The sequence below is a fragment of the Danio rerio genome, chromosome 10, assembly GCF_052040795.2.
Source record: "Danio rerio strain M-AB ecotype USA chromosome 10, GRCz13ab, whole genome shotgun sequence".
Taxonomy (NCBI): Eukaryota; Metazoa; Chordata; class Actinopteri; order Cypriniformes; family Danionidae; genus Danio; species Danio rerio.
In genome coordinates this window covers 34900969-34916235 of record NC_141030.1, presented here as the reverse complement: position 1 = coordinate 34916235, position 15267 = coordinate 34900969, and the positions used below count along the sequence as shown (strand labels likewise).

Below are 15267 nucleotides of genomic sequence, written 5' to 3'. Positions count from 1 at the left end.
AGATACAAAAGATGCACTATTTGCAATCTTTGACTCTAATATTTAAAAAAAAAAAAATCTTTAAATTTTACCTGATTTGGTGTCTTGTTGAGAGTTTGTTGAGAGTGCAAAAAATGTATGCAGATTATTGCATATTTAACTAACCAACTTGTATTACAAAAACAAAAAACAACAACAACAACAACAACAACAACAACAAGTGTTTTCAACGTTTTCAATTCTCAATATAATCAATTAACTGGGCAAGTATTGTGATAAAGATGAGTTCATTTATTACCCTATTCTCCTGCAGCATCTTGCGTTTTAGTGGTTTTGTGATGCCAGATGTCTGTCATTCTTCCAGACGTTTCTGATGACTGCTGTCAGGCGTTGCTCTCTGCAAAGGGCTGTTTTCATATATTGCATAGAAAAACAATTACGCCCTAATGTTACACAGTTTATTAGAGGAGAATATGAATATGAATTGTTCCGTGGTTGTCATAGGAACAGGAAGTTCTGAAACCCCTGGCAGCAAATGTTGTCGTTCTTGCAGTCTTTGAACAGCTGGGGGGCTAATGCTGGTGAGGCATTCTGGGTAATTACCACCTAAACCTTGCATTGCTCGGGTCAAAGTAAAGATTATTTTGGTGCATCATTGGCAGTAATGTTTAAATGGGTTGATCTAATGACTGTAATAGACTGTGTAGTCTTTTTTTTTTAATAGGACAGTCAAGATTGAACACAAGGAGCCATTGACGGCTATATAACAGAGGAGAAAAAGATCCGTTAGCATTGACATTCATCTCCAAGTCTTTTTTTTATTGGCTTTTTTAAGAGCCATCTGGAAAGAAATCAGGCACTTGCAAAACATCTAATACAAAAACATTTATTTTGTTAGAATAAAAGACCTGTTCATACAAAGATGGATGTTTGGAGCATAAAGTCAGACAGGTTTTATTTATGTATGTATGTATGTATTTATTTATTTATTTATTTATTTATTTATTTATTCATTTATTCATTTATTTATTATTTCAATTTTTATTTTATTTTATTTTATTTCATTTTATTAAAATTTTTCTTTTTATTTAGTTTTTTTTATTTAATTTAACTTTATTTTATTTCATTTTATTTTAATTTTTGTTTTTATTTAGTTTTTTTATTCTATTTTATTTATTTTATTTTTTATTATTTTTTTATTTTATTTATTTTTTTATTTTATCCCGGAGATCATATTGAGACAGTACTGTCTCTTCTTTCAGTGACACCTGGTCAAGACATCAGGCAGCGCATAAAGTTTCACAGAAAACAATACCACACAATTACAAAATCACCATTCATAAAAAAGGTCAGAGGTCATAAAAAAACTGTTTTGTTTTAAAAAAACAAGTATTCTTTAAGACGTTGTACAGGAGATGTTTAAAAAGTACTCGGGGTCAGAAGTGGTTCAAGATTTAGCTGGTTTTGCAGGTCATTCCAAGCCCTGGAAGCATAAAAGGAAAAAGCACATTTCAGTCCTGACAATACTCTTGGGACTGTTAACCAAACACAGGAACCAAATCTAGTGTGTTGGTTATTTTTGTGAAATGTTAGCAAATTAGAGAGATAGGATGGTAGTTTACCTAAGGCGCCTTTAAAGTAAATACGTACAAATGTAATTTTCTCCTTTGATCTAAAGATAACCAATCAAAGGAATCGTACAAAAATATAGTGATGCGTCCGTGAGTCTGTACCTGTGACAAAGCACATGACAAACAGAATCTAGTTTTTTAAGTAAACTAGCAACTGCATGCATAAATAGATGATCACCATAATCAATTATAGACAAGAATGTACTCTTCACTAATTTCTTACTGGCCTTATAAGGAAAACATTTTTTTGCCCGGTATAAAAAACCTACTTTCGGCTTTTCCAATAACTTGTCGATGTGTATATCAAAGGCTAATCTCTCATCAATCCAAATACCTAGATATTTATAAGAGCTAACTCTTTCTATTGGCACACCAATTGGCACAGCTTTGCATGCCATCAGTGCACTTTTTTCTGTTCCATGTCTGCTTAAACAAAAAGTAATTTGAAACATAATATCTAAACATTTACATTTTTTCTCACACAGAAAGTCTGAACTAAGAGTAAAGCAAATCTATTTAAATTAATCTAAAAAGATTTACATCTTTTTTTTTCTTCCGTATATGCCTTTTTGTTCATTCTTGTTTATTTGAATTATTCTATTACTCAAAATTGCAAAATATTAGCTTTCAATTGCAAGAGAAAGAGTCAAAATTCTGTAAACAAATACATAATTTATGAGACCATTGTGAGACAAACATGGAAAAGCCAGAAAATCTCTTTGTTCTACATTATTTCTAACGATTTAACTAGCAAAAGAGTTTATATCATAATTCAAAGTTTGTAGATTTTATCTTATAATACTATTTCTGAGTTTATTTTGTAATGTTGAGGGAATTCTTGAGAGAACAGCTCACAGATTTTTTTTGCTGAATTTTTTACTTTATTTACGTTGATTTTGGCCCATTCCCATTTCTATTTTTGTACCCCTTCCCCTTGGCCCTTGGAAAAGAGTGGGAAGTAGAAGGGCTTTAAAATGGACCCCTAAGACAGCACTACAACACTTGCACACATCATCATATGTCATCGCGATCTCTTGCTTCATATGAGATTGTTTTTATTTTATTTTAGAGTTTTTTTTTAATTTTTTTAAGCATAATGGTAAAACATGAACGCAGTTATGAATGTATTAAAACATTTGCTTGTTTGTTGTAAAAATTTGTAATAAAAATATAAATTAATGTTTAGCATGACTGCAAAAACAAAGGCAAACACATCCAGTGAACAATTGATTTTCTATTTATAACTTTAATTACAGAAAGTTTGAACTGATCTCTAAATGTTTTTAATTGACTATTCTTTTCTATGTACAACTTTATATATATATATATATATATATATATATATATATATATATATATATATATATATATATATATATATACATACACATATATATATACTTTATATATATATATATATATATATATATATATATATATACTTTATATATATACTTTATATATATATATATATATATATATATATATATATATATATATATATATATATATATATATATATATATATATATATATATATGCTTTATCTACTATATGCAAAATCTACTGCCTGAAAAGTAAATACATTAAACCAACATAAACCAAATCATTAAATACTAAAAAAGGCTACGCATCATCATGGAATTTCTGACCAATACAATAATCACTAACGTAAGATTTGGAAGCTGTAAGCATATATATTTGCCAATCATTCATTTATTTATTCAATTATTTTCTTTCCGGCTTAGTTCCTTTATTAATTCGGGGTCGCCACAGTGTAATGAACCGCCAACTTATCCAGCACGTTTTTACTCAGCGAATGCCCTTCTAGCCGCAAACCATCTCTGGGAAACATCCACACACACTCATTCACACTCATACACTACGGACAATTTAGCCTACCCAATTCACCTGAACCGCATGTCTTTGGACTGTGAGGAAAACCGGAGCACCCGGAGGAAACCCACGCAAACGCAGGGAGAACATGCAAACTCCACACAGAAACGCCAACTGACCCATCCGAGGCTCGAACCAGCAACTTTCTTGCTAAGGGCCGACAGCACTACCTACTGTGCCACTGCGTCGCCATTAGCCAATCAACATAAATATAAAAATTATTAATATTATTATTATTATAATTATCCTTAATTACAGAATAGATTAAACTGATCTCTAAACTTTATTAATCAACTACTCTTTTCTATGTCAAACTTTTATTTTATAAATAAAATCTATTTCCTGAAAAAAATACATTAAACCAACATAAACCAAAATCAAAATATCAATTAAAGAATATAAAAGTGGTTAGCAGCAAGCATCTGAAGTTCTTCAACCAGCAGAAATACATAATTTATTAGACTTAAATATATCGGCATGATTTTGTTGTCAGACGAATGAGGATCAGTTTTAAAATAACATTTATCTTCCCATATCAATATGGCCACTAATATATCCTCCATACCTTAAAAAAAATATAAGTAATCCTAAAATAGCACTGAATCAGACTTAAGAGAGCAGCCAAGCCACACAAGTCTCAGTAGGAATCAGGTCAGTGGGAGTCTGAGTGTGAAGTCTCCTCTGCTATATGTGGAAGCATTATTCAGTGGGAGAGCAGGAGGTCGTGTGGAGACGGCATTAGCTATTTCACAGAGCAGCTCTGTGTAGTAAAGAACCAGGTTTGCCCTAAAGTTCAGCTTTCTCTGGGTCCTCAAATGAGGAGTGTGAAGGGCAAACTCACAAATCTTCTGCAGTTTGGAGGGACCTATAAGTGTGCATTTTTTGTGTCTGGTTGTTTGTGGAGGGGCCCTGTGCTGTAGATGTGGTGGTCTGCTAATGCTTCCTCAGAGGCTGGAGAGAAACGGCATGATTAGGCCTCCAGCCCCCCGGAGGGAGCCGCTGTGCTCGCCGTGCTCTAATTCACTTTGACGTCAACAGGAAGGCAGATCAGGTCTCATGAGGGCTGAAGGGTGGTGGGCTGCTGACTGGATGCATGCGGAGGGCTTCCAGAGACTGTGGGAGGGGATTACAGCACCCTAAAATGTTTTCTTTGTAGTTCGGAAGAAACCCGAGAAAGGTTTCGCTTGAACCTGTACTGACAGACCGAGGCGTAGGGGGGCTAGACGCCATTGCCGCCCCTGCCTTTATCTTTGTTTGCCCACCTACCCGAGCTCACACACATACGTCCAACCTCCATTAAGCCAGAACAGCAGGGCACACACACATACATATACCTTCACACGCAATATCAAATTACTTTTCAAATTGTGGGGTCAGCAGGCCCACGGGTATCACGCGGCGTCAATAAAAAGATCCCTGTACTCAAAGCATGCAGCGCAGCTTAAATTTAAATCAACACTTCTGGCCATATGACAAGTTGTGTTGTGATGGCGCTGTGGTTAAATGATGGTGAACAGATCATTAGGTGTAACTGAAGGTTTCTCTTGTGTTGTAGACTGTGTGGAGGGCAGCGCGCCGGCGGACAGACTCCAACATCAGATGCGCTGATGCTGAGAACAAGCAAACTGTAAGTTCCTATATCAACAGTTCCTGTTTTTCTTCAGAAACACATGTGCTCTGTTCCAAACGCCAGTGAGCTCTGCCTTTATAGGCAATATTTCAAGATTAAAAAAACCTGGGTTATTTCAACCCAATTTTCTGTGTGATATGGACTTGGTTAATTTATGGACTTGACCAAATTTAACCATTTCAATTGCAAGAGAAGGAGTCAAATCCATCCATCCATCCATCCATCCATTCATCCATCCATCCATCCATCCATCCATCCATCCATCCATCCATCCATCCATCCATCCATCCATCCATCCATCCATCCATTATCTATCTATCTATCTATCTATCTATCTATCTATCTATCTATCTATCTATCTATCTATCTATCTATCTATCTATCTATCTATCTATCTATCTATCTATCTATCTATCTATCTATCTATCTATCTATCTATCTGTTTGTCTGTCCGTCCGTCCATCCATCCATCCATATTTATTTTTATCCATCCATCCATACGTTTAATATTCCATCCATCCATCCATCCATTCATCTATCCATATTTAATTTCATCCATCCATCCATACCTTTAATATTCCATCCATCCATCCATCCATCCAGCCAGCTCATCTTCATGTTGTTCCAATTGCTTGAGGTTTTTCTTGTCATCTGAACATAAGATATTTATACACATATATTTAAATATACAGTGAAGATCACGAGACGTTCAAAGTTCAGAAAAGGAACTTAAACATAGTTCAAACATTCCATGTGGCTTCAGTGGGAATCATAGTAAATGCAAAATGTAATTTGTCGCGGAAGACAAGAATAAGTCAAACGACTTTGTTTTAACATGTTTTTCCAGGTTTAAAGGATTATAGTTAAACTACTGAAGTCATATGGAATCTTTTGACAATGCTTTTGGTGTCTTTTCCGAACTTTGAACATCTCAGAACCATTCCTGTCTATAGAGCAGGGGTGGCCAACCCTGTTGCTGGAGAGCCACCTTCCTGCAGATTTCAGTTGCTACCTATGTCAAACACACCTGAACCAATTAATTAGGACCTGAACACCACATGATAATTACAGGCAGGTGTGTTTGATTTGGGTTGCAACTAAAATCTGCAGGAATGTGGCTCTCCAGGAACAGGGTTGGCCAGCCCTGCTATAGAGGGTCAGAGATCTTTCAGATTTCATCTAAAATGTCTTAATTTGTGTTAACAAACTAAGGTCTCAAGGGTTGAAACAACATGAGGGTGAGTAATTAATAACATAATTAAAATGTGTGGGTGAACTAACATTTTAATATTTAAAAATGCTAAATACATATGTTTTAGAATAATTGGCAGTTTTATCAAATGTTTGTTTAGCTGTTTAATGCCTGTGCTTATTAGATGATTATATTATTAGCTTAGCTACAGATTTATGGTTAGCAAATAGCAGATAAATATAAACAAATGGTGAATAGGCACACAATATAAAGAATGTTATTTTGTGTGATACCACTTGTTTTGAAAAGAGATACAACCCTTGATTCACATTCTTAGTCCATCATTTCTGAGGTTCAGATTTGGTTAAGGTTGCTAGCAGCTGTCTGTGTAGGCAGCAGGCAGCGAGGCACCTCACTAGGTGTTGGAACAAAGCCTTGCTTGTCGCCAAACTATTTTCCTCCAGTTGATTTTTTTTTCCTTCCCCCAAATGCACCAAACAGCCTTTGTAGTCATGCTTTAAGTCTTTCATAATTATATTTTTTTGTTATAGTTTTTTTTAAAATCAATTTTAGCACATACAATCCTTTCACACTTTTGAGATGGCTGATAAATATGCAGTGTCACCTATGAAGTCTAAAATATGCAAACCTGTGATTTCCTTGCTCTGATATCGCTCGTCTGGATTCCTAGAGTTATTCCTTGCTGTTTTAGACAAAATTGGGCTTTCACATGAATTTTAAAATGATTTTTTTTGTCTGACACTCGCTGTTCGTCTGCAATCACCCCAGCTGGGTTGTTTAAGAATTTGCTTCCTCGCTTTAATAGCCCTTTCTGTTATGTCCTTATAGAGTGCGAATTTGTTGGAAAACACAATTTGTGTCTTTAATGGTTCGTGGGCTCAGGATGAAATTACATTGTGGATGAGTGAGAGAGGACGAGTTTGAAACGTGCGTGTGTGTGTGCCAATATGCAGAAGGGTTAACTCTTTGCGTTTCAGAGGGGGTAAAAGCCAGGCAAGTCGCTTTAATTGAGTGTGAAAACAGCTGGGTATCTAGAGCCATTTTCCCCCACAGCAGCATGGAAGTGACTATCTCAATATCCTCCCGACTCTAATCGCTCATAACCCCAAATTCCCCCTTTCTTTCTCTCCCTCTCGCTCTCGGAGCCCTGCCGAGGATTGTTTTACGCTTAATTTTGTTAAACCTAATGAGATTTCCCTAATTAAATCTCCTCCTGACTGGAAAGCTCTCTCTCTCCTGTCGAGTGAAGTGATTGTTTGTAGATCTTTTTAGACAAATAAACATTTTCAGAGTGAAAGCACAGCTCAAGAGAAATGGAAGGAGCCTCCAAAAGTCTTTTCATTTATGCAGTGCTTCCCTTAATGTCTTTTCAGCTCATTTTTTCTTCTTCTCAAATGATCAGTACTAGTTCCTCAGGTCTCATCTTACAGCTATGAAGACAAAGTGAATTAACTTATTGTGTGTAATGTCAATTCTAACAAGCAGCAGTGTTGCAGAGCTGCTGACATATACTGATGAACACAGTTCACTATTTTGTATCATAACAGAAGCTCTCATCATTTTTCATCTATCTATCTATCTATCTATCTATCTATCTATCTATGTATCTATGTATCTATCTATCTATCTATCTATCTATCTATCTATCTATCTATCTATCTATCTATCTATCTATCTATCTATCTATCTATCTATCTATCTATCTATCTATCTATCTATCTATCTATCTATCTTATCTTTCTGTCTGTCTGTCTGTCTGTCTGTCTGTCTGTCTGTCTGTTTGTCCGTCTATACGTCGATCCATTCATTTGTACTATTCCATCCATCTGTCCATCCATCCATCCCTTTGTATTTAATTTTCGATCCATCCATCCATCCATCCATCAATCCATCAATCCATCAATCCATCCATCCATCCATCCATCCATCCATCCATCCATCCATCCATCCATCCATCCATCCATCCATCCATCCATCCATCCATCCATCCATCCATCCATCCATCCATCCATCCACCCATTGTTCTATCTATCTATCTATTTATCTATCTGTCTGTCTGTCTGTCTGTCTGTCTGTCTGTCTGTCTGTCTGTCTGTCCGTCCGTCCGTCCGTCCGTCCGTCCGTCCGTCCGTCCGTCCGTCCGTCCGTCCGTCCGTCCGTCCGTCCGTCCGTCCGTCCATCCATATTTAATTTCATCTATCCATCCATACATGTTTAATATTCCATCCATCCATCCATCCATCCTCCCATCCTTCCACTTATTTTTCTATCTCTCTATACATCTATCCATCCATCCATATTTAATATTTCATCCATCCATTCATACGTACATTATTAATATTTGATCGATCCATCCATCCATATTTAATATTCCATCCATCCATCCTTTTTGTCTTTCTGTTATTCAGTTATTCTATTGTTCTAGCTGTCTATTGTTCTGTCAATTTCTATCATTCTGTCTATTCTGTTTTACTATCATATCTATCATCTAGATAACTATCATATCTATCATTCTTCCTTCAGTCTATCTTGATTTATCTTTCATTGTCATTTTTTCTATTCTATTATTTCTTCTACCATTACTTTGTTCCATCATATATTTCTATATGACTAACTTGCCAACACTAAAATACCATAAACAACCGTTTGCAGCAATTCTAGACACAAATGAAAGCATCTTTCATAGTAGCAATATTGTCATTTATATAAGCCTGTATGAATATGTATGTATGTGCGTGTGTGTGTGCGCCAGGGTCTTGTTTTGTGTAGGAAAGTGCCGCTGGGTGTGTCTGCTCCATTGAACTCTCTGAATAAAAGGCCTTGAGAGTATTGTTGACTGCGGTCATTGAGCTGGTATTGTCGATGCCCCATGGGAGACTATTGTGGGACTCGACCTTCTGTTTCCCGTGCCGACTCCGGAAAAGCTAGTGCCAAGACGCCTTCACACACATCACAGACACACACCGTTTCCGACCAGACCCTATTCTTTGCCCCCTCCTGTGGACCGTCGGGCAAGCTGCCCAGTTCTTGTGAAAGGTGCCCTCTGATTTTACCCCGTCTGATCAGGTTTCTGCCACCAGTTGCCTAGTTTGATGTTGGTAAGTAGAGTGAGGAGTCAGGGGAGATGCCCTGGCATCTGGCACTAGCAGGCCAAACACAACACCTAAATCATTGTGCGGCTATTCATTATTCAAGGACTGACTTGAAAAAAGCGTCCTTTACATGGAATGTTGCTGCTGTTTGTTTGATGTAAAATGAGCTGTCATATATCCATTTGAAATCAAAACTGACCCATACACATTGCATCAGGGCATATTACACAAAAATATATATATACAAAAAAACATCTTATTTATGTATGTATGTATATATATACTTTTTTTTTTTCAGCAGTGATGGGAAAATCTGAAGATGATCCGTCATTTTGCAGATTATGCTGAAGGTGATCTATTGTAATTTGTAGCTAATTGTAATTCCCACTCTTATCCAGCTGATGGCGTTTGTCCTTGTTTTGTCTCCTCTTTGTCACCGCTGCGTACAGTTGCAAAAATGTCACAGCAGCTGAGTGCGAGAAATCTCGTCGTGATTTTGTCTCATGAAATTTTGTAACCCGAGATCTCATCACACCCCTAATATATATATATATATATATATATATATATACAGTATTTTCATGTTGTATTATATTAGGTAATATATTTACATTTTTATTTAGAGCATGATAATTTGTAAGCTAAATAGTCATTATATATTATTAATTATTAATACATTAACTTCTGTACAATTGGCGGCACAGTGGCTCATTGGTTAGCACTGTCGCCTCATAAGAAGGTCGCTGCTTCTAGACGTGGCTGAGCCAGTTGGCATTTCTGTGTGGAGCTTGCTTGTTCTCTCCATGTTCACATGGGTTTTTCGGATGCTCCGGTTTCCCCCACTGTTCAAAGACATGCGCTATAGGTAAATTAGGTAAACAAAATTAGCCGTAGTGTGTGAATGTGAGAGTGTATGGGTGTTTCCCAAGTCCTGGGTAGCCGTTGGAAGGCCATCCACTGCGTGAAACATATAAGGGACTAAGCTGAAGGAAAATAAATGAAATGAAATACTGTACATTAGGCGACATATTTATTAATAAATTACAAGTTGTCCTTTTGTAGTATGTTCATTCTGTTTATTACAGCACTGCATCAGAGATTAAATTTAAAAAAGCAATTATGTATTTTTCATTTTCATGAATATTACTTTTCTGTTGATTCCTGCACAACAGAACCTAGACGCTTATTTGATTTAATGATGTTTCATACAGTAGTATGTATACATATTTCTTCTTTTTTTCTTAAAGTATTGATTCATACCAGGTTAATATAAAAGAGCAAAATTATTTTCCATTTTACTTTTCTCCAATCTTTCTGCTGAAACAATCAAGGTTATGGCAAAATAATATTAATTAATATTTTTGTAGCTTAATATTTTAATTAAATCAAAGCACTGCCAACATTATTTAACCCAGATTATAGTTTCATATTACCTTGAAAATCTATTTTTGGCCATACATCATAAACATACCTTGAATTAAAAGCCTGCCACAGCTCAAATCAAATAAAACACTTGATGTCAACTGATAATGATGATAATAATAATAATAATAATAGTAATAGAGGCGTCACAGTGCCAGTGGTTGGCACTGTCACCTCACAATAAGAAGGTCGCTGGTTTGAGCCTTAGCTGGGTCAGGTGGCATTTTATCCCCATGTTAGCATGGGTTTCCTCCGGATGTTCCGGTTTTCCCCACAGTCCAAAGACATGCGCTATAGGTGAATTGAATAAACTATATTGTCTCTAATGTATGTGTGTGAATGAGTGTGTATGGGTGTTTCCCAGTACTGGGTTTTGGCTGGAAGGGCATCTGATGCGTAGAACTGTGCTGGATAAGTTTGCAATTCATTCTACTGTGGTGATTCTTGATGAATAAAGCGACTAAGATAAAGAAAAATAATTAAGCAATGAATAATAATAATAATAATAATAATAATAATAATAATAATAATAATAATAATAATAATAATAATGAAAGGGTCTCCATAGTCATGAAATCCTTTAAATGTAATGGAATTTTTTATTTGTAATTTCTATTAATATAAAAAGAATTTAATAAAAATGAATCAACAATTATAATAATCAATATAATTTTGTAAAAAAAAAAAAAAGATTTAACTTTATTAGTGTAGTAAAATACCTAAGAAATGTTCAACTTCTAAGGTTCTGTCTAAAACATCACGTGGGGCAGTACTTTTTTTTTTTTTTCATGGACTTTTTATTCTTGAAAATAGCATTTTACATTTTACAACAACCCACACACCATATACCATCCTTTCTAGCCCCAACAAAACAATCTTCAAATAAAACAATCAACATCTGAAAATAATAAATAAATGAATAAATAAATAAATAAAATACAAATTTAAAAGAAAACAAAAAAACAATATATATATATATATATATATATATATATATATATATATATATATATATATATATATATATATAATTAAATATATAATATTTAGTACACCCCCTTTTGAAAATGTATGTTTTTATCCATTTCTCAGTGATTATAGGCAATGTAAATTGATGCATTTAAACAAAACAGATTTACTAAACAGATTTATTTATTTAAAAATATTTTAGTCACTAAACATATTTAGAAATTGAAAGATAATACAATTAAATTCAAGCAAAATATTGCAATGTTTTTTTTTTTTTTTTGCTTCTCTTGATTTTTCCTGTTATATAAATATCTATGTAATATTTTTCTATAACATATAAATTTGGGTGTAATAGTTTTTGAACCGGTATCGTAAGTTATTTTGTTAGATAAGCTCCAGATTTGGCCTCAGTATTGACTAATCTAATGTCAAATATAATATTGTATAGCTTCCTATTAAAAATATGAATTTAAAAGATAGATTTGCGAGGGGTGTACTTATATATGATGAGCACTGTATATACACGTTTCCCTTCACACTAATCCACATCTAAGTTTTTTAAAACATTAAAGAATGCAATTAAATGTTGCCATTTTTTCAAAAAGCTGCTCTCTCCTACCTTTGATATTGTATTTAACTTTTTCAAGTTTTAAAAAGAAGACCAAATCCTTGAGGCACAATGAAATAGAGGGGGGTTGTGGGGAGGTCCAAGACTACAGTTTCCTCCGGGTGCTCCGGTTTCCCCATTTCCTAGTGATGGTTTGCAACTGGAAGGGCATCCACTGTGTAAAACAGGTTCTGGATAAGCGGCGGGTCATTCCGCTGTGAAGACCTCTGATTAATAAAGAGACTGAGCCTAAAAGAAAATGAATGAATGAATGAATGAATAATCCAATAGTTTTGCAACATAGAACAAAATTCAAACATATGACCAAGGTTACATGAAAGTTTACATTTATCACACATATCTGAAGGGCAGTACTTTTTTACCTATATTCAGATTTGTTTATATATAATTAACTAATATATTAATCAATTAATATATCCTGGATCCTGCACAGTGGCACACTTTTTAAGAAGGTAAACATAGTCCATTTTAATTTCATCATAAGAGTGATTTTAAAAGTTGTTTTCTTGTAGCATCAGTTTTCATGGGCGTTAACCGTACAATGTCAGTGAGCAGTTGATTAGTTTGATTCCTCGTGCTCTTTCTATAACAATCTCAACCTCATCATCATCATCATCAACATCATCATCATCATCTCCAGCACCCCTGGCCTTCACCCTGAGTCTGTTCCTCATCAGCCTCGATTAGCATTATGTTGATTTAGCCTAGCAGCCCCCACCAACCCAACTGAGGCTTATTAGGTTGAATATTTTTTTTTTATTATTTATTCCCGTTTTCTTGGGGTCCCTGTCGGCATTTCCAATTACTCTCGCCGTTCGGCTGTAATTGCCTCCGTGCTAATGGCTGCCAGACAATTGTGCTAAATGAGGTGAAGGCGCGAGGCAGCGAGCTCGACTTCATTAAGAGCTAATGGGATTTTATTGGGGGGACTGAAGACCCAGCTCATCAAAAAGGAGAGATGGAAGGAAAACAAAACAGATGGAAGAGAAGAGGCTGAGAGAGTTTTATAGGCGTTTTCTTCAGTGTCTGCTTGTCTTAAGTTATGTCGGACAGGAATGTGCAGCCCTACTGTTTGAGAAACACACACACACACACACACACACATGCATGGGTCTGTCGCTCTCTCAGACACACAAACACATGCAAAGACGATGCTAAGCAAATATCCATGCATGACAGATACACTCATACACATTAAATTTCAACATGTATGGTTGGAAAGATGAAAGCATCGAAAAATGTGGTGAAGATTATTTGTATGTTAATCTGATTACATACAGCGGAGATCAAGATTAGAGAACAATTTATAAACACTTGATTTATTTATTTATTTATTTATTTATTTTTAGAAGTAATGTACCCTTATCGTTCAGAACTTGAAGGAATTTAGTTGGGTCTGTCTCATGCTAGCAGCGTTTTACTACATAAACAAGACACTTGAACATTTTGTGCAGAATACTGTGATCAAATTTCTGTATAGAAATCTGATGCAAGGGAATATATGTACAGTTGAAGTAAGAATTATTAGCCCTCTCAATTATTAGCCCACCTGAATTATTAGCCCCCCTGAATTATTAGCCCCCTGTTTATTTTTTTTCCCAAATTTCTGTTTAACAGAGATTTTTTTCAACACATTTCTAATCATAATAGTTTTAATAACTCATTTATAATAACTGATTTATTTTATCTTTGCCATGATGACAGTAAATAATATTTGACTAGATATTTTTCAAGACACTTCTAGCTTAAAGTGACATTTAAAGGCTTAACTAGGTTAATTAAGTTAACTAGGCAGGTTAGGGTAATTAGGCCAATTTTGGTTAATGATGGTTTGTTCTCTAGACTATTGGGAAAAATATAGCTTAAAGGGGCTAATCATTTTGATCTTAAAATATTTTTAAAAAAATTAAATAACGCTTTTATTTTAGCCAAAATAAAACAAATAAGACTTTCTCCAAAAGAAAAAAAAACATTATCAGACATACTGTGAAAGTTTCCTTGCTCTATTAAACATAATTTGTGAAATATTAAAAAAAAAAAAAAAAAAAATACAATTTAAAAAATTTAATTTTAATCTGATTACGTTACTAATTACCTTATGTAAAATTACTTTACTTTGAAATTACTTTTAAAACATAAAATATACCTATAAAAATACAAATTAACTACAGCTATTTCAGTAATTTAATATTTACTGAAAAACATTACAATGGGTTGATCACAGCAGCTTAACATAAAAGACTTAAAAACTTAAAATTGCAAAAGCACTGCAGTGTTTGGGTGTTCTGTGTCGGTCTGAAATCATTAGTCTATCAAAATGTGTATATTCTATACAAAGTATGAAGCTGATCAGTCAGTTCTTGTTGCATGATGATTTTCAACGGGTGTGCCTGGAAAATGCAAGCCACGTGTCTCCATTGGAAATAACGAACTTGCAAGCGCAAAATAAATGATATGTGAACAGTCCCACAAGCAGCTACGCTTCTCTCCACATTCTGACGAGACCTTCACTCCCAATCCTGCACAAAAATCCAATTTAGCCTGTGTTTTTGGGTGCTGGTGTTCTTCTTGTTGAGGAATATTGTCGTAGAATGCTTTCTATTCAAGTTCTTAAACAAGTTGCTGGTCGAGTTAAAAGCAGTCGAAAGTTCTTTAGAGACTGGACATAGACTGCATTAAATAGCAATATTTTTTATGCTTAATGAAATCAAGGTAATGTCTTGATTTCCACTTGAAGAAGCAGACACTCTCGTCAGCTCGGGTTCTTCAGCAATTTAAAAGCGCATGCTTATTAACTGACGTTGCAA

General features: G+C 34.8%; 1 protein-coding gene across 4 annotated transcripts in view; it reads left to right on the top strand.

The window, feature by feature from the left end:
* The window catches only part of pknox2 (pbx/knotted 1 homeobox 2), a gene marked incomplete at its 5' end in the record, with an annotated part of 203544 nt that overhangs the window by 42731 nt on the left and 145546 nt on the right, over positions 1-15267 (top strand). For 3 of the 4 annotated variants that reach the window (NM_001442096.1, NM_001442097.1, NM_001442095.1), the window contains one exon: positions 5062-5133. 4 annotated transcript variants of the gene reach the window in all.